This window comes from Parasteatoda tepidariorum, chromosome 9 (genome assembly GCF_982258835.1).
Source record: "Parasteatoda tepidariorum strain Cologne lab strain chromosome 9, Ptep-v5.0, whole genome shotgun sequence".
NCBI classification, from domain to species: Eukaryota; Metazoa; Arthropoda; class Arachnida; order Araneae; family Theridiidae; genus Parasteatoda; species Parasteatoda tepidariorum.
In genome coordinates this window covers 30,744,074-30,767,012 of record NC_141763.1, presented here as the reverse complement: position 1 = coordinate 30,767,012, position 22,939 = coordinate 30,744,074, and the positions used below count along the sequence as shown (strand labels likewise).

Below are 22,939 nucleotides of genomic sequence, written 5' to 3'. Positions count from 1 at the left end.
TCGAACTCCCTGGCAACGTCTCTTATTTTTCGCCCTTCTTCGATCTTTCCAATAATTCGGCCACGCTTAAAGTCATCTAAGTAATATCGGGAAGACATGCCGAAAATTTCAAGTTCGTCAACTAAATCTTTCCTGTAAAAATTTGACTTGAAACAACAACTCTCCACAACGCGTCAAAACCTTTAAAGCTCTTATCAGCGCTATCACGTGATGAACAAACGTGGACAAAAAAATTTACATACGCATACCCCTTCTTACTATATCCCGCACTTATTCTAATTTTCCACATTTTGCTTCCCTTCATTTTGTGGTTGCTATGGATGATAGTGTTATCCGTCCTTAGCAATTGTCCAGCAGTGTATATATATATATATATATATATATATATATATATATATATATATATATATATATATATATATATATATATATATATATATGGTATTCATTGAGCGCATACAATTATATTTGGAAGAACAAGTGTTAAAATTTTCAGGATATTTGGATGTATGGATCCTAAGGAATCAGTACTGAGAGTAGCCTCTCTTGGCAGCAATAACAGCATGCATTCTCCTGGGCATCGAGTCGAAAAGATATTGGATAGCATATACGGGTACAACATACCACGCAGCTTCATTATTATGCTATAATTCATCGACCGTACTGACTGACGAGTGGTGGTCCCGCTAGTCGTTCGGGAACCATTGATTAGATGTTTTCAATTGCTGAGAGATCAGGAGAACGTGCTGGTTAGGGCAACAGGCGAACATATTCTTTGTCCAGGAAGGTCTGGACGGTGCGGGCGACATGCGGTCGTGCTTTGTCCTGCTTAAACGTAGCGTTATGGAGGCTTTAAGCAGTGCAACTGGTCCTAACACATCAGAAATGTAATGGCTGCTGCTCAAAGTGCCAGCAATGAAACAAGAGGTGATCGAGAGGGGTATCCATTGGCACCCCATACCTTTACTCCAGGTGATGGGCTAGTATGACGATATAGACTTACTTTTTCAAAAGTTTGTTTATTACATAGATCTGGGGAAATATGTACTAGATATTATCACTGTAGAAATGCCCCAAATAAAATTAAAAATATTTATATACATAAGCATGAATTTTTTTTTTTATTTTTAAAATTTTTGATTTATAAAATTTCTATTTTTAGCAATGAATTCAAAAATGAATTGGTTATATCTTTAAAAAATTTTAGTTTTAAATTTCTTATTTATTTTATTATTTTGTATTATTTTATTTTTTTAAATATCTTTGAAAAAATTGTCTTTAACAAATAAGTTGATATGAGAGAAATACGCGCGAAAGTCCTTCACTACAATAATTTTTTGAATTAAGTATTATTTATTATCTCTTTGCTTAATTTTTACGTTATTCATTTAAAAAGTTTTCCATTAAAATCATTTTCCCATCAAACTACCAGTATAAAAACAATTGTTTATACTATCAAGTGTAAAGATACTAAAAAAAAAAAAAAACTCTTTTTTTACTAATATTGGTTTTTACTGCAGCTGGTATGAGAAATCTAACTATCATTATTTTATTATTAACAATCATTGCATTGCTTTATATTTCTATATTTTCAAATATGAACTTTAATTTTCGCTAATAAAAACTTTAAAAAAAGAAAATATTAACTTAACTATTTAATAAAACCCATTCATAATTATTGCTATTTGTATTCTTTGTAATATTTTTTTTTTAATGGCGGGCGTTGGAATGTATTGTCCCATTGGCCTTTTAGTGCCAGAACTGCTACTCTCTTCTCGTTACCCAGTGGGCACCTGCGGCGAAGCCTCGGCGGTGGAGCTGCGTCGCCCACGTCACACAACCACAAACCTGTTTATAGGGCGGGTCACATTCACACAAAGGAGAAAGGACATAGAACACAGAGAAAAAGAAACATCCATGCCCTGAGCGGGATTCGAACCCGCAACCATCGGCTCCGCGGGTCAGGCACGCTAACCACTCGGCCACCTAGTCGGTGGTTAATATACCTGATATAAAAAGCAATATTAGCGCGAACTGTTTATTGCTACAATATTGTATTATTAACGCAGAAAAATAATGAAATAGTAAATTATATATGTACAATAATTATGTATGTAAATTTTATATGTACAGAAAAAAATTTCATGTACATCCATAACCTGGGGAATATAGTGTTTTCAAAGATACTAACGCTAAACTGTTCGAAATTCCATTGTTAGTTTACCTTTGACTTTTAAATAATAAATTTTTTTTCAATTTACTAAACGAAACTTTTAAGCATTTCTATTCAATTAATTTTTTTAAAAAAAGTTATTTTTTAATCAAATAAAGACTAAAGATGACTTGTACTTTATCTTAAACTTGGAAAATCTGCGCAATTCTAATACATATAAAAAAACAAATAAATAAATAATACTTTATTTTTATAGATAGCAAAGTTATCAGATGCGCTAATTATTAAAAGTCAAACAGTGTCTCTTTTGTGGATAAAACAATTATATTTTCTAAACTATTAGTCTTCTTTTCTTGAATGGTATTATACGTTTCTGCGTAAAAATAAATAAATAATAATAAAAAACATCGTAAGCATTAGCTTAGGTGTCTAGACGGCAATATTTAAGTTCTGATCCCTTTTGTCCACCTTTACCTCATTCTGCCAAAACCGACACACAAAGTCGTGTAACATTTTACCTCTTACTAAGAGGAGGGTATTTATTTTACTGTTTGTCTCTGTGTAGAGCATTCCTATGGTCTCAAATTCTGGCAAATTTATGTGTTTTCTTTACTGTTAATTAAAGCATCTTTAGACCATAATCATTTATGTTATGAAACCAATCAGCTATTTTCAATATTATATCCGTGTGGTTAGAAAATACCCTCTAATATTTAAATAGTTTCATCGATAAAATGAGTTTAAAGTATGAGTTTCGATATAATTTCCGAGACAAAATATTGTTTATAACACTCATCAAACAAGGCTAAGATTTGTTATAATTCAAATAGATCAAAACGCGAATATTTTGCTTAAATTTCAATCGAAGCTTAGAAGCCATACTAGAATCGTACATGCAATACAAAGGCTCATGTGTACAAAATGAATTTTTTCGAAAACAGAGCCTGAAATGCAGATAATTCTTTCAAAACAAACAAATGTTTACAATCCATATGAATTCAATATGAAATATTGAAAGTATAGCTGTGCATTTTCTTTTTTTAAGATTTATGTAGGCTTTGACAGTTTTTATTCTTCTCTTTTTACGACAAAACTGATTTTCTCCTCCAGAACCTTTTGTATTCTTTAAAAAAAACTTTTCTTGCCTCAGTTAAATATTTACTGCCACAGATGTGTAACCCTATAGATTCAACAATTCTATTGTCTGGACAGGGTAAGACGTGTTCTGAGTGAGGTATAAATTCCCTCTCACAACGCGAATGGGTAGGAATTTATTTACACGCTACCTAAACCGAAGCACTATTTTCAACAAAAGTATATGGGTCTGAAAGCGCGCAGCCGCAACCAACAAGTTTACTTTTAGGACATCATTTTATTGGCAGGCAATGATTGCATTGCAAAGTATTGTCTTGTAAAATATTCACTTTCCTAGTTAGTTCAAATTCAAGGCTTATTTCATAAAAGCCTTAAAAAAAGGCATGCTTATTATGCAACTATTTATGCAAATTTTATTTTTGATTATTTTTTAATAAATGCCACGGATGTGGTCTAGCCGGGCTGGTTGCTCGGGAGGGCACATGTGCTGGTCGACGGGTCATTTTCTCCGTGTGCCCAAATGAGGGCGGGCAGGAGTATCTTTCCCCCTTATTATGCAACTATGTAAGAGCGTCGGTATATTATTACCTTTTTTATGAAAAATACAATACGAGTCACAAAATATAAGAAATATGGCATGATACCTTTTTTATGAATTTTTCAAAATCCTCTTTGTATTTTATTGTAAAATTGGAATGTATATCACCCCAAATACCATAACCTCCTCCATTTACTTCTAAAAAGAGGAATTTTATATGTAAGCACTGAATCTTACAATATCACAAATATCGATCTAATCTTAAAAATAGGCAAGAATTGTGAAACAAAAATTATAAAATCGATATAAAACAATAGTTTTTGCACTATTCTTTGACATGAATAAAGCTAATAAACAACGTAAATAGAGGACAATTGAAAGAAAAGTGGACTTACTGTACACTGGTGGACAAAATTAAGAGATGGAAGACATTTTCCCAAATATCTCAAAAAATACTGAATATAAATAAATTAAATTTGGTATGGATATAGCTTATTCCAAGATAATAAAGTATGCAAAACAAAAATGAAAGTGCCATTCACTTTCAAGACCTATTGCCAATAAATCCAATGTAGTCTGAACTTAAGGATGAAAGATGACAATAAAAGTGAGGCTTGTACAGTGTGTGTTGCCTCTAGTGTGGTCACTCCTGACAGACAGACAGTATGCACAACGAGTATGCATGCTGTTAATAAGGGAGTTAAAGATGACTTGTGGAAGACCCTCCCATTCTTCCACCAGAGCAATTTTTAACTCCAGAATGGTTCTGGGGGGAGGTTGGCTCATCGCAATAAATCTCCCAAGAGCATCCCATGCATGTTCAATAGGATTCAGGTCAGGGGATTTGGCTGGCCAATCCCTTCGTTGAATATCCTCGCTTTCTAGATACTCATCAACCATGAGAGCCCTATGTGGTCGCGCATTGTCGTCCATAAAAATGAACTCAGGGCCAACAGCGCCCCTAAAAAGACGCACATAGGGCTCTAGGACCTCCTGCCTGTACCTCTGGGCATTCTCCGGAACCATTGTGGAACCAACACATGGAGCGGTGTGCGGGTATCTTGCATGTGCGAAAATGCTTTCCATCTCTTATTTTTGTCCACCAGTGTAGTTGCAATTATACCTACGAGAACTTTCCTCAGTGTCGGTCGAAACACGTTCTGCGTTTCTACACTGTTCTGAGGAAGGTTCTTGTTTACTGAACAAACACTGCAGTACGACTTATTTCGTTAGATTACTAGCGTGTACTTACGTTCTTTAGCTTTATCCTTAATATGACAATATATATCCTATATTCAACTCTGAATTTACTAGTCGGATATATATATATATATATATATATATATATATATATATATATATATATATATATATATATATATATATATATATATATATATATATATATATATATATATGCAAATACGAGTGGTGACTTGTAAAGGGTTCATTGGCAGGAGTTTGTCAAGAAAAACTATATGGTAATTTTAGTAAAATTGTATTTTAATTTGAGTGGAAACAAAATCATACAAGTATTTTTTAAAAAAAATTAATAAATCTGACAAAATGAACTACAATTTAACTATTAAATCGAGAAGATTTCATTTTTGCTATTGTTATTAATCGAATGATATTAAGAAACAATTATTATATTTTTCGATTAAATGCAAAGTTTCTTTTTCAAAGGAAACCATAAATATTAAAAATAAAAAATTAAGAAAAACATACGCAACGGGTTATAAAAAAAATTTTTTTTTTAAATTCTTTTAAAAAAATCAAAGCTAATTTTTTCACTATCTTTCTCTGGTTTCTCTAGGCTATATATTATACCTAAATATTTAAGAAAAAGTAAATAAAAAAACAAGGACTATATTTTTTTCGACCAGAACGATTGGGGGGGGGGGCTGTTTTTACAAAATATGAACAATACATTTAACTAGAGCTTAATATTGTACGAAACTGGATATGTATTATTGAACATAGTTAAAAGCTAAATTCCCCTGTGCAGAAGTTAAAAATGTAAGTATTTACAATAAACATTAATCACTAGTAACTTTTTACCTCACTGTTATTCTCAATAAACAAAAATATCTATTTTTTTTAACCTTATTATCGTGCATCATCGGATATATCCGTCGTAACGTTTTGAAGAAAAAAAGGTTCAAGTTAAATCATAAGTTATATTAATAAATTTTTTGATTGTACTCTTCAGAAATTAAAAGGAATTGATAAATTGTTCTATACTTACCAGTGAGTAATGAAATAATACCAATAATACTGACATAGGCAATACAGAGAATCTTATTTACAGCCATCCTGGCGTTCTGTATGGATCGGTATTCTCTTCTTTCTTTAGTCTAAAACTAAATTGAGAAATGAGAATAGATGAAAAGCGTGTAATCGTTAAAAACAGAAAGATTTACATACTAATTGTAAGAGATCAATAAAAATTATATTTTGGTGCGTATAAAGTAAAGTAACGTTGTTTATGTATGTTTATTAATAGATTGCAATATTTGGTATATGTACTAATAATTGGACATAGTCATGATTAAAAATAGTTAGATGATTGATATAATAATTAAATTAAGGCCGAAATATATGAAAGGTAATTAAAATAAATTAAGGGGGAATGTGATCGTTAAGGAAAGTGGTAGTACAATGCTAATGTGGGATAACAATAACCCAATAGGTTCAAAGGGTCACAAAGTGTGAGGTTTGAACAAATTGGATGATTTGGTATCACCGAATTTGGAAAAAGGGCGAAACTAAAATAAATTAAATATTAAAGATAAATACGATAAAGTCATGCTATATCCAAACAATATATATGATTTAATACAGTAAGCTGATGTCTCCAATAAGAAACTAATAAATCACACTTATGCATGCCCATAACAATAAAAAAAGGTACTCACCACATACAGAAGGAAAAAAGGCGATAAACAATAGCTATAAAGGTAAAGCTAAAAATCACACAAAACTTTCTGTTCAACTAAACATTTATTTTTTGTAAAACTACTTATTTTGATTATTGCGTAACAAACAAGCAATATGATTCCAACAAATTTTGTGGCACAGACAAAAATATATCTTTTAAAAGGAAATGGGTGACAAGAGAATTTAGCAAGACTAAAGGCGTCATGCATAAAGTTAAATATAAAAGTACGAGTAATTTAACCGCTAAAATAAATATGAGAAGAAAGCTTAAATTTGAGAGGGCTTTTAATGTTAAAGAAAAATTAAAGGTATAAAATTTTGATTTTAAATTTACAGAATTTGATTATAGATATGGATTTAATTTAAGATAAAGGTTAAGAAAAAATGTAAAAAGAAATCCCTCGATACGGACCAAAGTCCGCATCTCGGAGAACAAGAAAAAGTTAACCTGCCCGAAGGCTCCAGAAAAAGAGAATGTAATTTAAAAAGCCTTAAAAATTCCTTAACTGGGGTAGACCAGAAAAACTACGACCAATTAAAATTAAAGAGGCGGAGAGTTTGAAATTTAAAGGAAAGGGATTGGCTAGTTAGCCCCCCTAAAATTAAAAGAAGAAAAAGAAAGGCGTGAATAGAGGGGTTGGTTGACTTTCCCCACAGGAAGTGCGATGACCGCAACGACCATGAGAAAGGTCAACAAGAAAGTTAAAAATAAAATTGCCAAATTGAAAAAAGGAATAACGTTTAACGAAAAATTGAAGGCTTAAATAAAATTAGATAATTAAATTGTCACATTGCATTAAGTGTAAATGTGACAATACCCGGACAGACCGGAAATTTTTATAAAATTTTCGAAGTCGTAAGAAAATTTTAATTCAAACAAAAATAAGTAAAAATCAAAATTTTCCTCAATACAAAAAAATGTTCCAAAAAGTTAAAAAAAAAAAAATTGCCTAAAATTCAAAATAACGAAAAAATAAAAATTTTTTTAATAAAAAATAGATACCATAAAATAAAATTCAAAACTTAGCATAAAAGGTAAAAGTAGAAAAAGATAAAATTAGAAAAAGAGTCACCCATTTCTGTACACAGCTCTGAATTTCTGTACATAGCTAACAACAATTGTTACAGGCAGAAAATCTCTTATGTTCTCTTTCGCGAACGCTGGAAAGAAAAACACAGAAACAGCAGTAATAGTTCGTACAAACACAAAAAATTAAGATCAACACTAATAACAAGTGAATATATGGTGAGCAAATATTGTTAAGGGCAACAAATTGGAAACATCAGTAAAAGTTTTAAAAAAATTTTATACATGAATTTCAAACATATTGTGACGCAACTAAAGCGGTGAAGAAAATAAAAACGAATAAGGCCAAATAAAACAAAAAGTATGTAAATACAATTACTAATAAATGTCAATTAATATGACATAACAGGAATAATAACATTAAATTGGAATCAAAAGTAAAATTCGATTGCATTTAGCCATAAATAAATACATTGTCAATTAGTAATTTCAACAAAAATATGAAATTTTGAATGGAAAAGTCGCAAAGAGTGCACTATGTTTGAGATGATTATTATACATCAAATTCATTTATCATAAAATATGTGAACCAAAAAAATACGCTAAACAGAATTAATGTAAACCATACACACTAATAAAAATAAAAAAGACATTGTAATAAAAGGATTGGAGAAAAAAATTGTTCATAAATAAGCAATGTAAATTTTAAATTGCTGACACAAAACTAAGTACTTAAAATGAATAAAATAAATTAAGAGTTATTCTTATATTCATGAATATAAGGTTTAACAAATAATGTTCAAAGAACATCTTATTTAAGAAACATCTCATTTACTGATAAAAAAAATTGATCGCAATTAATTAAATTGCAAGTTGAGAATGACAAGTATTGTACATTAAAGACTCAAAGTTTATTGTGTGATTGATAAGTCTATTTTTTCCAAAAAAAATGACTCAGCTTGAAAATGGAAGATGAGAGAAATATCTTTCACTTTTTTGAGGAAGTGGGGGGGGGGGATTTTCTTGACACAGTTTTATTGAAGTCAACAAGCAGGGTTCTGATGGTCATTCCTTGAGGTTGCCCCACAGAAGGACAGTCTTATCTGGTCATTTGATCCTTTTCTCCACAGGACTCTCCCTTCAACCTTGGACATTGTGGGGAAGGGTTCCCTTCTGCAGGTGTTTTCCCCAATTAACGAAATTGATGAAACAGGAATCGACCAGGGGTTTTACAACATCCTGTCGTGGAAGAGGCCATAAAAATCTGTCTAAGCACTCCAGAGAAAGTAAGTAGTAAAATTCATGTGTGTGCGAATTCAAGTTGGACATCCCCTGCAGCGCTTTCTCCTTCATCCCATAACCTTATCGTAAGGGACAGTGTCCTTGAACATTCATCCATGAGACCAAAAACGGTAGTTGAAAGTGAGGGTTCAAAAGTTATTCATTAGAGGGGAGATTCTTCTTCTTGAAATTCTCAGAGCATGGAATGATGAGGAATACAAATAGGAAAATGTCTATTTTCACACAAATGTGCTTAATAAGAAAAACCTTTGTATCATGATCAGGAATTGCGATACAATAAAATATCAGTACAATTACAAATTTGAGATATTTGAAGAAATATCTATTTGATAAATAGCACTTAAGATATACACTATAAACACAAAATTATTGCAACTTATGTTAAAACTATATTATTGAGCATAATCGAACGAATGAAGAAAATTATAAAATGTCCAGTCACTTAAATTCAATACAACATAAGATTAAAAAAAATTAGAAATTGATTTGAAAGTATACTAAAAAAATTAAAAATAAAGACAGAGTGTATGGTTACGTACATTAAATATTATTCATAGTGATCACATTTACAAAGAGTTCGCAAAATTCATGATAAACACAGTAAAAAAAAATGATTGGTAGTGACATTAATTTATTAAATTTGAAATTATTATTATTATATAAATTTGATGATGCATTTAAAGATTTAGTTTACACAATTTATATATTAATTGAGTCAGAAAATGTATACAAAGAATCTTGGTATAATTATAATTTTTTTTTTTTTTTTTAGTTTAACATGTGACCTATTGTATATTTATTCGTTTGTACAAATAGTCATTAAATAATTAAAGCATCGTTAATTATAAAAGATTTTGTAAATAACGTACTATTATAACAACAATCTTAAAAAATATTATGGTAACAAACAAAATTGTTTTACGAAAGAAAATATTCATATAATTAAAAAAAATTTTTTTTAAATACACTTGACAAATGAAGGAATGTTCTTAAACAAAGCAAAAAAATAGTTGTTTTACCTCAAAAGGTACTTAATTATTATTTTAAAATAATGAAGGTAAATTATAAAAGTCATTTACCTTATTAAATATTAATGTATATATTCAAATTATTTAACCAGGAATCAACAAGTTACGCAGATGACTTTTCCCATAGAGCATCAACACAATTTAATTTATTTAATAATTCACCTGAATCATTATTTTTTTTTTTTATATATATCATCTGGTTTTTTTTTAACCAGGAAATCATAATTTATCATCTGGTTTCTTTGACCAGGAATAACCTTCTGATTCATTTTTGATCAGGAATATAAAATAATAATAAACTTCTGGTTCTATTTTGACCAGGGAAAATCAAAAAAAATTCTGGCTTAATTTACCAGCAAAAAAGTAAGAAGAAAATTCCTGAATATAACCTAAATTAACAGTGGACCAGGGTTTGAACCTGGGCTTTTGCAATGACGCAATGTACTTCATTTATACTATCGTATTAACCAAAGTTAAACATCAGGAAGAACCTCTTAAAAAAAATATCATTCCCAAAAATCGTTGAGCTCAGGTATTACCCAGAGCAATCAGGACATATTTTATCCCAATTATATTAATAAAGTAATCCCAAATAATAATTGAGGCATCTGTATTACCAGACACGATTCAGGAAATTCACTATCCCAAATATTTTTTTTTTGTAATAATTCAAATAAACACTAAATTATCAGATACACCATTAGGGAAAAGGAAACAAAACCAATCAAATAAGCCTGCCAAATCTTATATCAAAACATAAATTCACAAAAGTTGATAACATTAAATAATAAAAATTGGGAAAGACGAAAAAAAACTTTTTTTTTATTTTGTTTGTTTGTAAGAAAGAAAATTGACCAAAAGAATAGTTTAGCCAGTAGATAGTAGAACCAAAATAACCTAATCAGGAAATTATTTAATTCTTAATATACATAAGATCACGTATAAATACAATTATGGTAAGTATATTTATTTATAATTATTTCTTTTTTTTATTTTTTTATTCATAAATATAAAGCAAATTAGCGTTTAGATAGGAAAACAAATAGAGTAGTTTGAAGAAAAAAAAAACTTTGAATTATTTTTAAAAAAAATCCAAATGATGGGTAAAGTAGCAATTTTGAAAACTTACTGAAGTCGGCTTTTCAGTTTTGTATGGCCAGCATACAACAAAATTTATAAAAATTAGGACTCAGTCCATCAATACAGAAACCTTGATTAATTTAGTTCAAAATTAAATATATTTTATGTAGAATAATAGAACAAAATACACAACTTATTAGATTGTGTAAAAAATTATAATCAAAGCACCTTGTTTTGTAAAATTAGCACTATTAAATAATATACATTACAGTTGATAGGAGCTAAAATATATATAAATACAAAATAAATCACTTTTGTAATATTATATTAATATGCCTATTTAAAATGTTAGATACACAGTTAGATATAGTTCAATAAACACTTTGAGAATATTTTATGACATTCTTATAAATATATATATCAATTTTATCACTACCAAATCAAATAGCAAAACACATAGAGAAAAATTCAAATAAGAACAAATGTATTGTTTCATTTAATTCATTACACCATAATAAAACCTAGGACCTCACAACAAAAAATATACGGCACCATTTTGTAAGAGTTTAATAATAAATTATTATTTGGTGCGTATAAAGTAAAGTAACGTTGTTTATGTATGTTTATTAATAGATTGCAATATTTGGTATATGTACTAATAATTGGACATAGTCATGATTAAAAATAGTTAGATGATTGATATAATAATTAAATTAAGGCCGAAATATATGAAAGGTAATTAAAATAAATTAAGGGGGAATGTGATCGTTAAGGAAAGTGGTAGTACAATGCTAATGTGGGATAACAATAACCCAATAGATTCAAAGGGTCACAAAGTGTGAGGTTTGAACAAATTGGATGATTTGGTATCACCGAATTTGGAAAAAGGGCGAAACTAAAATAAATTAAATATTAAAGATAAATACGATAAAGTCATGCTATATCCAAACAATATATATGATTTAATACAGTAAGCTGATGTCTCCAATAAGAAACTAATAAATCACACTTATGCATGCCCATAACAATAAAAAAAGGTACTCACCACATACAGAAGGAAAAAAGGCGATAAACAATAGCTATAAAGGTAAAGCTAAAAATCACACAAAACTTTCTGTTCAACTAAACATTTATTTTTTGTAAAACTACTTATTTTGATTATTGCGTAACAAACAAGCAATATGATTCCAACAAATTTTGTGGCACAGACAAAAATATATCTTTTAAAAGGAAATGGGTGACAAGAGAATTTAGCAAGACTAAAGGCGTCATGCATAAAGTTAAATATAAAAGTACGAGTAATTTAACCGCTAAAATAAATATGAGAAGAAAGCTTAAATTTGAGAGGGCTTTTAATGTTAAAGAAAAATTAAAGGTATAAAATTTTGATTTTAAATTTACAGAATTTGATTATAGATATGGATTTAATTTAAGATAAAGGTTAAGAAAAAATGTAAAAAGAAATCCCTCGATACGGACCAAAGTCCGCATCTCGGAGAACAAGAAAAAGTTAACCTGCCCGAAGGCTCCAGAAAAAGAGAATGTAATTTAAAAAGCCTTAAAAATTCCTTAACTGGGGTAGACCAGAAAAACTACGACCAATTAAAATTAAAGAGGCGGAGAGTTTGAAATTTAAAGGAAAGGGATTGGCTAGTTAGCCCCCCTAAAATTAAAAGAAGAAAAAGAAAGGCGTGAATAGAGGGGTTGGTTGACTTTCCCCACAGGAAGTGCGATGACCGCAACGACCATGAGAAAGGTCAACAAGAAAGTTAAAAATAAAATTGCCAAATTGAAAAAAGGAATAACGTTTAACGAAAAATTGAAGGCTTAAATAAAATTAGATAATTAAATTGTCACATTACATTAAGTGTAAATGTGACAATACCCGGACAGACCGGAAATTTTTATAAAATTTTCGAAGTCGTAAGAAAATTTTAATTCAAACAAAAATAAGTAAAAATCAAAATTTTCCTCAATACAAAAAAATGTTCCAAAAAGTTAAAAAAAAAAAAATTGCCTAAAATTCAAAATAACGAAAAAATAAAAATTTTTTTAATAAAAAATAGATACCATAAAATAAAATTCAAAACTTAGCATAAAAGGTAAAAGTAGAAAAAGATAAAATTAGAAAAAGAGTCACCCATTTCTGTACACAGCTCTGAATTTCTGTACATAGCTAACAACAATTGTTACAGGCAGAAAATCTCTTATGTTCTCTTTCGCGAACGCTGGAAAGAAAAACACAGAAACAGCAGTAATAGTTCGTACAAACACAAAAAATTAAGATCAACACTAATAACAAGTGAATATATGGTGAGCAAATATTGTTAAGGGCAACAAATTGGAAACATCAGTAAAAGTTTTAAAAAAATTTTATACATGAATTTCAAACATATTGTGACGCAACTAAAGCGGTGAAGAAAATAAAAACGAATAAGGCCAAATAAAACAAAAAGTATGTAAATACAATTACTAATAAATGTCAATTAATATGACATAACAGGAATAATAACATTAAATTGGAATCAAAAGTAAAATTCGATTGCATTTAGCCATAAATAAATACATTGTCAATTAGTAATTTCAACAAAAATATGAAATTTTGAATGGAAAAGTCGCAAAGAGTGCACTATGTTTGAGATGATTATTATACATCAAATTCATTTATCATAAAATATGTGAACCAAAAAAATACGCTAAACAGAATTAATGTAAACCATACACACTAATAAAAATAAAAAAGACATTGTAATAAAAGGATTGGAGAAAAAAATTGTTCATAAATAAGCAATGTAAATTTTAAATTGCTGACACAAAACTAAGTACTTAAAATGAATAAAATAAATTAAGAGTTATTCTTATATTCATGAATATAAGGTTTAACAAATAATGTTCAAAGAACATCTTATTTAAGAAACATCTCATTTACTGATAAAAAAAATTGATCGCAATTAATTAAATTGCAAGTTGAGAATGACAAGTATTGTACATTAAAGACTCAAAGTTTATTGTGTGATTGATAAGTCTATTTTTTCCAAAAAAAATGACTCAGCTTGAAAATGGAAGATGAGAGAAATATCTTTCACTTTTTTGAGGAAGTGGGGGGGGGGATTTTCTTGACACAGTTTTATTGAAGTCAACAAGCAGGGTTCTGATGGTCATTCCTTGAGGTTGCCCCACAGAAGGACAGTCTTATCTGGTCATTTGATCCTTTTCTCCACAGGACTCTCCCTTCAACCTTGGACATTGTGGGGAAGGGTTCCCTTCTGCAGGTGTTTTCCCCAATTAACGAAATTGATGAAACAGGAATCGACCAGGGGTTTTACAACATCCTGTCGTGGAAGAGGCCATAAAAATCTGTCTAAGCACTCCAGAGAAAGTAAGTAGTAAAATTCATGTGTGTGCGAATTCAAGTTGGACATCCCCTGCAGCGCTTTCTCCTTCATCCCATAACCTTATCGTAAGGGACAGTGTCCTTGAACATTCATCCATGAGACCAAAAACGGTAGTTGAAAGTGAGGGTTCAAAAGTTATTCATTAGAGGGGAGATTCTTCTTCTTGAAATTCTCAGAGCATGGAATGATGAGGAATACAAATAGGAAAATGTCTATTTTCACACAAATGTGCTTAATAAGAAAAACCTTTGTATCATGATCAGGAATTGCGATACAATAAAATATCAGTACAATTACAAATTTGAGATATTTGAAGAAATATCTATTTGATAAATAGCACTTAAGATATACACTATAAACACAAAATTATTGCAACTTATGTTAAAACTATATTATTGAGCATAATCGAACGAATGAAGAAAATTATAAAATGTCCAGTCACTTAAATTCAATACAACATAAGATTAAAAAAAATTAGAAATTGATTTGAAAGTATACTAAAAAAATTAAAAATAAAGACAGAGTGTATGGTTACGTACATTAAATATTATTCATAGTGATCACATTTACAAAGAGTTCGCAAAATTCATGATAAACACAGTAAAAAAAAATGATTGGTAGTGACATTAATTTATTAAATTTGAAATTATTATTATTATATAAATTTGATGATGCATTTAAAGATTTAGTTTACACAATTTATATATTAATTGAGTCAGAAAATGTATACAAAGAATCTTGGTATAATTATAATTTTTTTTTTTTTTTTTAGTTTAACATGTGACCTATTGTATATTTATTCGTTTGTACAAATAGTCATTAAATAATTAAAGCATCGTTAATTATAAAAGATTTTGTAAATAACGTACTATTATAACAACAATCTTAAAAAATATTATGGTAACAAACAAAATTGTTTTACGAAAGAAAATATTCATATAATTAAAAAAAATTTTTTTTAAATACACTTGACAAATGAAGGAATGTTCTTAAACAAAGCAAAAAAATAGTTGTTTTACCTCAAAAGGTACTTAATTATTATTTTAAAATAATGAAGGTAAATTATAAAAGTCATTTACCTTATTAAATATTAATGTATATATTCAAATTATTTAACCAGGAATCAACAAGTTACGCAGATGACTTTTCCCATAGAGCATCAACACAATTTAATTTATTTAATAATTCACCTGAATCATTATTTTTTTTTTTTATATATATCATCTGGTTTTTTTTTAACCAGGAAATCATAATTTATCATCTGGTTTCTTTGACCAGGAATAACCTTCTGATTCATTTTTGATCAGGAATATAAAATAATAATAAACTTCTGGTTCTATTTTGACCAGGGAAAATCAAAAAAAATTCTGGCTTAATTTACCAGCAAAAAAGTAAGAAGAAAATTCCTGAATATAACCTAAATTAACAGTGGACCAGGGTTTGAACCTGGGCTTTTGCAATGACGCAATGTACTTCATTTATACTATCGTATTAACCAAAGTTAAACATCAGGAAGAACCTCTTAAAAAAAATATCATTCCCAAAAATCGTTGAGCTCAGGTATTACCCAGAGCAATCAGGACATATTTTATCCCAATTATATTAATAAAGTAATCCCAAATAATAATTGAGGCATCTGTATTACCAGACACGATTCAGGAAATTCACTATCCCAAATATTTTTTTTTTGTAATAATTCAAATAAACACTAAATTATCAGATACACCATTAGGGAAAAGGAAACAAAACCAATCAAATAAGCCTGCCAAATCTTATATCAAAACATAAATTCACAAAAGTTGATAACATTAAATAATAAAAATTGGGAAAGACGAAAAAAAACTTTTTTTTTATTTTGTTTGTTTGTAAGAAAGAAAATTGACCAAAAGAATAGTTTAGCCAGTAGATAGTAGAACCAAAATAACCTAATCAGGAAATTATTTAATTCTTAATATACATAAGATCACGTATAAATACAATTATGGTAAGTATATTTATTTATAATTATTTCTTTTTTTTATTTTTTTATTCATAAATATAAAGCAAATTAGCGTTTAGATAGGAAAACAAATAGAGTAGTTTGAAGAAAAAAAAAACTTTGAATTATTTTTAAAAAAAATCCAAATGATGGGTAAAGTAGCAATTTTGAAAACTTACTGAAGTCGGCTTTTCAGTTTTGTATGGCCAGCATACAACAAAATTTATAAAAATTAGGACTCAGTCCATCAATACAGAAACCTTGATTAATTTAGTTCAAAATTAAATATATTTTATGTAGAATAATAGAACAAAATACACAACTTATTAGATTGTGTAAAAAATTATAATCAAAGCACCTTGTTTTGTAAAATTAGCACTATTAAATAATATACATTACAGTTGATAGGAGCTAAAATATATATAAATACAAAATAAATCACTTTTGTAATATTATATTAATATGCCTATTTAAAATGTTAGATACACAGTTAGATATAGTTCAATAAACACTTTGAGAATATTTTATGACATTCTTATAAATATATATATCAATTTTATCACTACCAAATCAAATAGCAAAACACATAGAGAAAAATTCAAATAAGAACAAATGTATTGTTTCATTTAATTCATTACACCATAATAAAACCTAGGACCTCACAACAAAAAATATACGGCACCATTTTGTAAGAGTTTAATAATAAATTATTATTTGGTGCGTATAAAGTAAAGTAACGTTGTTTATGTATGTTTATTAATAGATTGCAATATTTGGTATATGTACTAATAATTGGACATAGTCATGATTAAAAATAGTTAGATGATTGATATAATAATTAAATTAAGGCCGAAATATATGAAAGGTAATTAAAATAAATTAAGGGGGAATGTGATCGTTAAGGAAAGTGGTAGTACAATGCTAATGTGGGATAACAATAACCCAATAGATTCAAAGGGTCACAAAGTGTGAGGTTTGAACAAATTGGATGATTTGGTATCACCGAATTTGGAAAAAGGGCGAAACTAAAATAAATTAAATATTAAAGATAAATACGATAAAGTCATGCTATATCCAAACAATATATATGATTTAATACAGTAAGCTGATGTCTCCAATAAGAAACTAATAAATCACACTTATGCATGCCCATAACAATAAAAAAAGGTACTCACCACATACAGAAGGAAAAAAGGCGATAAACAATAGCTATAAAGGTAAAGCTAAAAATCACACAAAACTTTCTGTTCAACTAAACATTTATTTTTTGTAAAACTACTTATTTTGATTATTGCGTAACAAACAAGCAATATGATTCCAACAAATTTTGTGGCACAGACAAAAATATATCTTTTAAAAGGAAATGGGTGACAAGAGAATTTAGCAAGACTAAAGGCGTCATGCATAAAGTTAAATATAAAAGTACGAGTAATTTAACCGCTAAAATAAATATGAGAAGAAAGCTTAAATTTGAGAGGGCTTTTAATGTTAAAGAAAAATTAAAGGTATAAAATTTTGATTTTAAATTTACAGAATTTGATTATAGATATGGATTTAATTTAAGATAAAGGTTAAGAAAAAATGTAAAAAGAAATCCCTCGATACGGACCAAAGTCCGCATCTCGGAGAACAAGAAAAAGTTAACCTGCCCGAAGGCTCCAGAAAAAGAGAATGTAATTTAAAAAGCCTTAAAAATTCCTTAACTGGGGTAGACCAGAAAAACTACGACCAATTAAAATTAAAGAGGCGGAGAGTTTGAAATTTAAAGGAAAGGGATTGGCTAGTTAGCCCCCCTAAAATTAAAAGAAGAAAAAGAAAGGCGTGAATAGAGGGGTTGGTTGACTTTCCCCACAGGAAGTGCGATGACCGCAACGACCATGAGAAAGGTCAACAAGAAAGTTAAAAATAAAATTGCCAAATTGAAAAAAGGAATAACGTTTAACGAAAAATTGAAGGCTTAAATAAAATTAGATAATTAAATTGTCACATTACATTAAGTGTAAATGTGACACTAATGAACACCTGTTACTACTTAAAGCACTTTTTCTATTTCACCTGCACACGACATGAGAGTCATCGAGCAGCAAATGCAGTTAGCAGTGAACAAGATTTTAAACTGGTGCGGGTGCAACCCAGGGCAAAAGAGAATAGAAGGGCTGGTTCACTCCTTTGAAGAAACTCTCGCCGCGCCAATCCTCCGATTTTCTCTAGTGACGTCACTTTGGCGCAAAGCTCGCACTTTTACTTCAAGAACGGAGCGTTCGGCCTTGCTAGCTCTAACTAATATTGGAGCACTTTTTTTGTGTGACATATTCTAAGACATTTGTTATTTTCTATAATGACTTTCCTCAGTTTTTGCAGTGAATTTACGAAAATTTAAAACTATTATCGAAATGCCAGTTAGCGCGATTGCAACTTGCAAAAATTCTGATAAAAAAACGAAAGGAAAAACGTGTTCCCTAAAGTAAATGAACAACTATGTAAAGAATGGATTCCGAAATGACACAGTTAATATAAAACAGCAATACGTTTATTCTATCGTTAAGAACTTTTATAAAAATTCATTATCTAAATAGAAACCGCCTCGTTACTTCAAAAAGAAAGACAGGTGAAAAAAATTAAAAAATAGATAAAGTCAAAGAAATTTAAAATGTAGATAAAAAGTATAAATAACATATATAGCATATAGTTGAAATTCTCCTAATTTCATAACATATTTTTAATGTAGTTATTCTAAATATTTATGATTTCTTTAAAAATTATATTCTCTTAAATTTAAATATCTATGAATTATATCATCGTAAATTTAAATATCTATAAACAATTGTAAAATTTCTAATGTCATTATGTACCTAAATTATTATTTTGTTTCAGTAGTTAGCGTATAAGATTGATGTTTCTTAATGATTAAGTATGAACAAATTGCTTTTAACGGCATATTTAAAAACTAGGGATTCTAAATTTAGCTCAACTTATTGTTATAACAGAATATGTAGATAAAAAAATGCCAATATATGCTTTAATTTTTCTTAATAATTTAAGTTAAAACGGAACTTTTTAAAATAAAGTATCTATAGTGTCATTTTCGCTAACTAGTAAAATATTTTTATAAGCTTAAAATGGTATTTTTTTAATATTATGGCCAAGAAAGTTTTTTTGAACTATGTTTATGAACGGAAATAAAGTGTTAATTACGTAAAGTTTAAAAACTAAGAACCAGAAAATGTCTAACTTATTTTTACAAAGAGAAAGATGCAAAGTTATCATAATATCTTTTCTTGCGATCTCCGAGATCTGTGGACACAGTGATTTCATGAGGAGGGAAATCGTAGCTTCAGCTCTAAGAGCGGAGTGAACTAGCCCTTCTATTCTCTTTAGCCCTGGTGCAACCACAACGGTCACACCCTTTCACCTACTAAAATATCATGCATTCATTTTTTGTCGTAAACGCACCCTTCATAATGATCCCGGTATCACCATTCGTAGATATCACCATACTACAGGTCAAAACCTGAATGTGGAAATTGCAAGCTGGCAAACTCTAAGTATGGATTAAAACTCAATATCGGTCACAGTGCAACCAGTGAAAAATGCAAGAGATATCTGTGGGAGAGAGATTTGATAATAAAAAGAATAAATTATGATTAATAAGTTAAACAGTATTAATATCTCTCATATAAATCTTGCTCATACCAAAATCGCAAATATTCAACACTCCATAGACTTCATACAAAACCAAGTTATGATTGGATCAATTAACGAACCATACTATGATAATGAGAATAGAATAACTGATTTTCAAAATGACATCAAAATAATCGCAGCAGATAGCAAACCAAGATGTGCTGTCCTAATTAGAAGACAAGGGGCAGTGCCTTTTCCAGCACTAGTGAGTAGAGATATGGTGATTATTGAGGTCACTTATAGTAATTTGTACTTTTATTTTGTTTCTATATACATTCCTCCCTCTGCCGATCTATCGACTCCCCTGGATCAACTGCAATACTTTATTCTTCGGCATCAAAATAGTATTTTTATTATTAATGGCGATTTCAATGCCAAAAGTACCCTTTGGGGTAATGTAAACGATCAACGAGGTCAACAAATGATTGATTTTATCTTTTTAATGGATTTGGATATTGTTAACAATCCTGACTCTCTACCCACCTTTTCATCCGTTATTGGCGAAAGTTGGATTGATTTGACACTAATCACACAAAATGTCAAGATTGATAATTGGAGAGTCATGGATCAGGACACGTTGAGCGATCATAGACTTATTCTTATGGAAATAAACGAAGCGTTTCAACCGAAACTGAGTACGTGTCGTATTAATTATTCAGACATTGACTTATTTAACTTTTCAATTTAAACTAAGAAATTGATTGATAGTTGTAGAAATAGATTGGAGGAGGTTGATACTTGTTCGAAAATGGATTCTTATATTGAAGATGTAATGACTGCAATGATAAAGATTTGTGGTAAATCTAGAAAACAGGTTGGTAAATCTTTTATTAAGAGCCCGAAATGGTGGTCTTTAGACCTCTCAATTTAACGTAAGAAACTGAGAGCGAAAAGAAGGCTTTTCCAAAAAGAGACCGATCCCACCATTAGAAAACTAAAGCAAATTGACTTTAAAAGGGAAAAGTTGTTGTACACAAAAAGTATAAGAGAACAAAAGAGGTTGACACTTCGCAATTACTTGGAGAAATTAACCAACCAGAACTGTTTTGGGCCTGACTACAGAATTGCAAAGGGGGCAACTTCTTTAACGGCATTCTTACAAAGACAGATGCGACCGGATGGCACCTTAACAGAAAGTAACCTGGTCACGTCACTGCCAAACACTATAAGCTGCCATTTGGAACAGCCTTTTTCGGACACGGAAATTGAACAGGTGGTAGTGAATTTGAAGTCAAATAAATCTCCGGGCATCGACGGCATACCGTCAGAAATATGGAGAACCGTTCATCGCCTCGAACCAGTGTGGTTCAAAAACGTTTTTAACAAATGCCTCCAACTCGAGTACTTCCCCGTGAGATGGAAAAGAGCAAAGCTAATCCTTTTACCAAAGCCTGGCAAGGATTTGGCTCTTCCTGATGCCTATAGGCCATTATCCCTTCTGCCCACATGGGGTAAGATACTCGATAAGCTTCTTACAAATAGATTGAAATTTTTTCTTGAATATAACAACCTTCTACAAAACGATCAACATGGATTTAGGACCAGAAGATCGACTATCACGGCACTTAAATCAGTCCTAAACATCATAGAACAGGCCAAAGCTAGAAAAAGCATCATACACTTGGTGTCTCTCTTGACATCAAGGGGGCGTTCGATGGCGTCCTGTGGAACGGAATTGTGGCAGAAATTATTGAGTTGAATTGTACCAAAACACTTACAAAGATGATCAAGAGTTTTCTTGATCAAAGATTTGTTACATTTCAGCTCAGTGACCAAAACGTTGACAAGACAGTATGTAGGGGTGTGCCGCAGGGTTCGTGCCGCAGGGTAGCAAACAAAATACTTCGTAAAATTAAAGCGGACAACGAGTCTGTCATCGCATTTGCTGATGAATTCTTTTTAATGGTTACTGGCACAATACTTAATAGACTGGGCCCTTGGGCCGCAGAAGTTCTAAAAGACTATCAGTCTTGGGCTAAACATTTTGGACTTTCTTTCAGTAATCAAAAAACCAAAGCTATAGTCTTTCCAAAAGCAAATAAATATACCAGGAAACCAACCGTCAAGCTCTGCGATGTTAACATTCCCGTTGAAGTTAATATTAATTACCTTGGATTCCTTTTAAACACACAGCTCTCCTGGTTGCGACATTTGGAAAAAAGTTTTGATAAAATTACTGTTTTTCAAGCTAAACTCAACCGACTATCTGGCGTTGACTGGGGAATCGACCCAAGAACAAGGAAATATATGTTCTAAACATCCATCTTAAAAATTATCACTTATGGTTCCGAAATCTGGTACAATAATAATGTCAGAACTTTAAATAAAATTAAAACGATCGAACGTATACCACTTTTGAGTCTTACAAAAGCCTATAGAACCACTTCTACAGCGGTCCTTCAGGTCTTAGCTGGTACGATACCATTAGATTTAACAATCCAAACAGAGGCAAAACTAGCAGAAATCTATTTACATGACGATTTTATAAATTTAAAACAAGAACATCCAGCTGATTATATTTCTATTCCATTTAATTACATTTTACCAAGTGATGAAACAATACAAATTTATACATACGGGTCTCGCTTGATTTATGAAGTCGATTTCAGAGTCGGTTGTGCCTTCGTCGTATATTTAAATGGTAACTATTTCGATCATTACTGCTTTAGGTTGAGCGATCAATCAACTGTATTTAAAGC

At 30.0% G+C, this 22,939-nt stretch overlaps 1 long non-coding RNA gene across 1 annotated transcript in view; it reads right to left on the bottom strand.

The window, feature by feature from the left end:
- LOC139426775 (uncharacterized) overlaps nucleotides 1-22,939 on the bottom strand; it is a 147,054-nt gene that overhangs the window by 3,637 nt on the left and 120,478 nt on the right. The window contains exons 2-3 of the long non-coding RNA XR_015429112.1: nucleotides 6,055-6,169; nucleotides 3,913-4,004 (exon numbers count right to left, since the gene is read on the bottom strand). This is a non-coding gene — a long non-coding RNA (uncharacterized LOC139426775). The remainder of the gene's footprint in view (nucleotides 1-3,912; nucleotides 4,005-6,054; nucleotides 6,170-22,939) is intronic.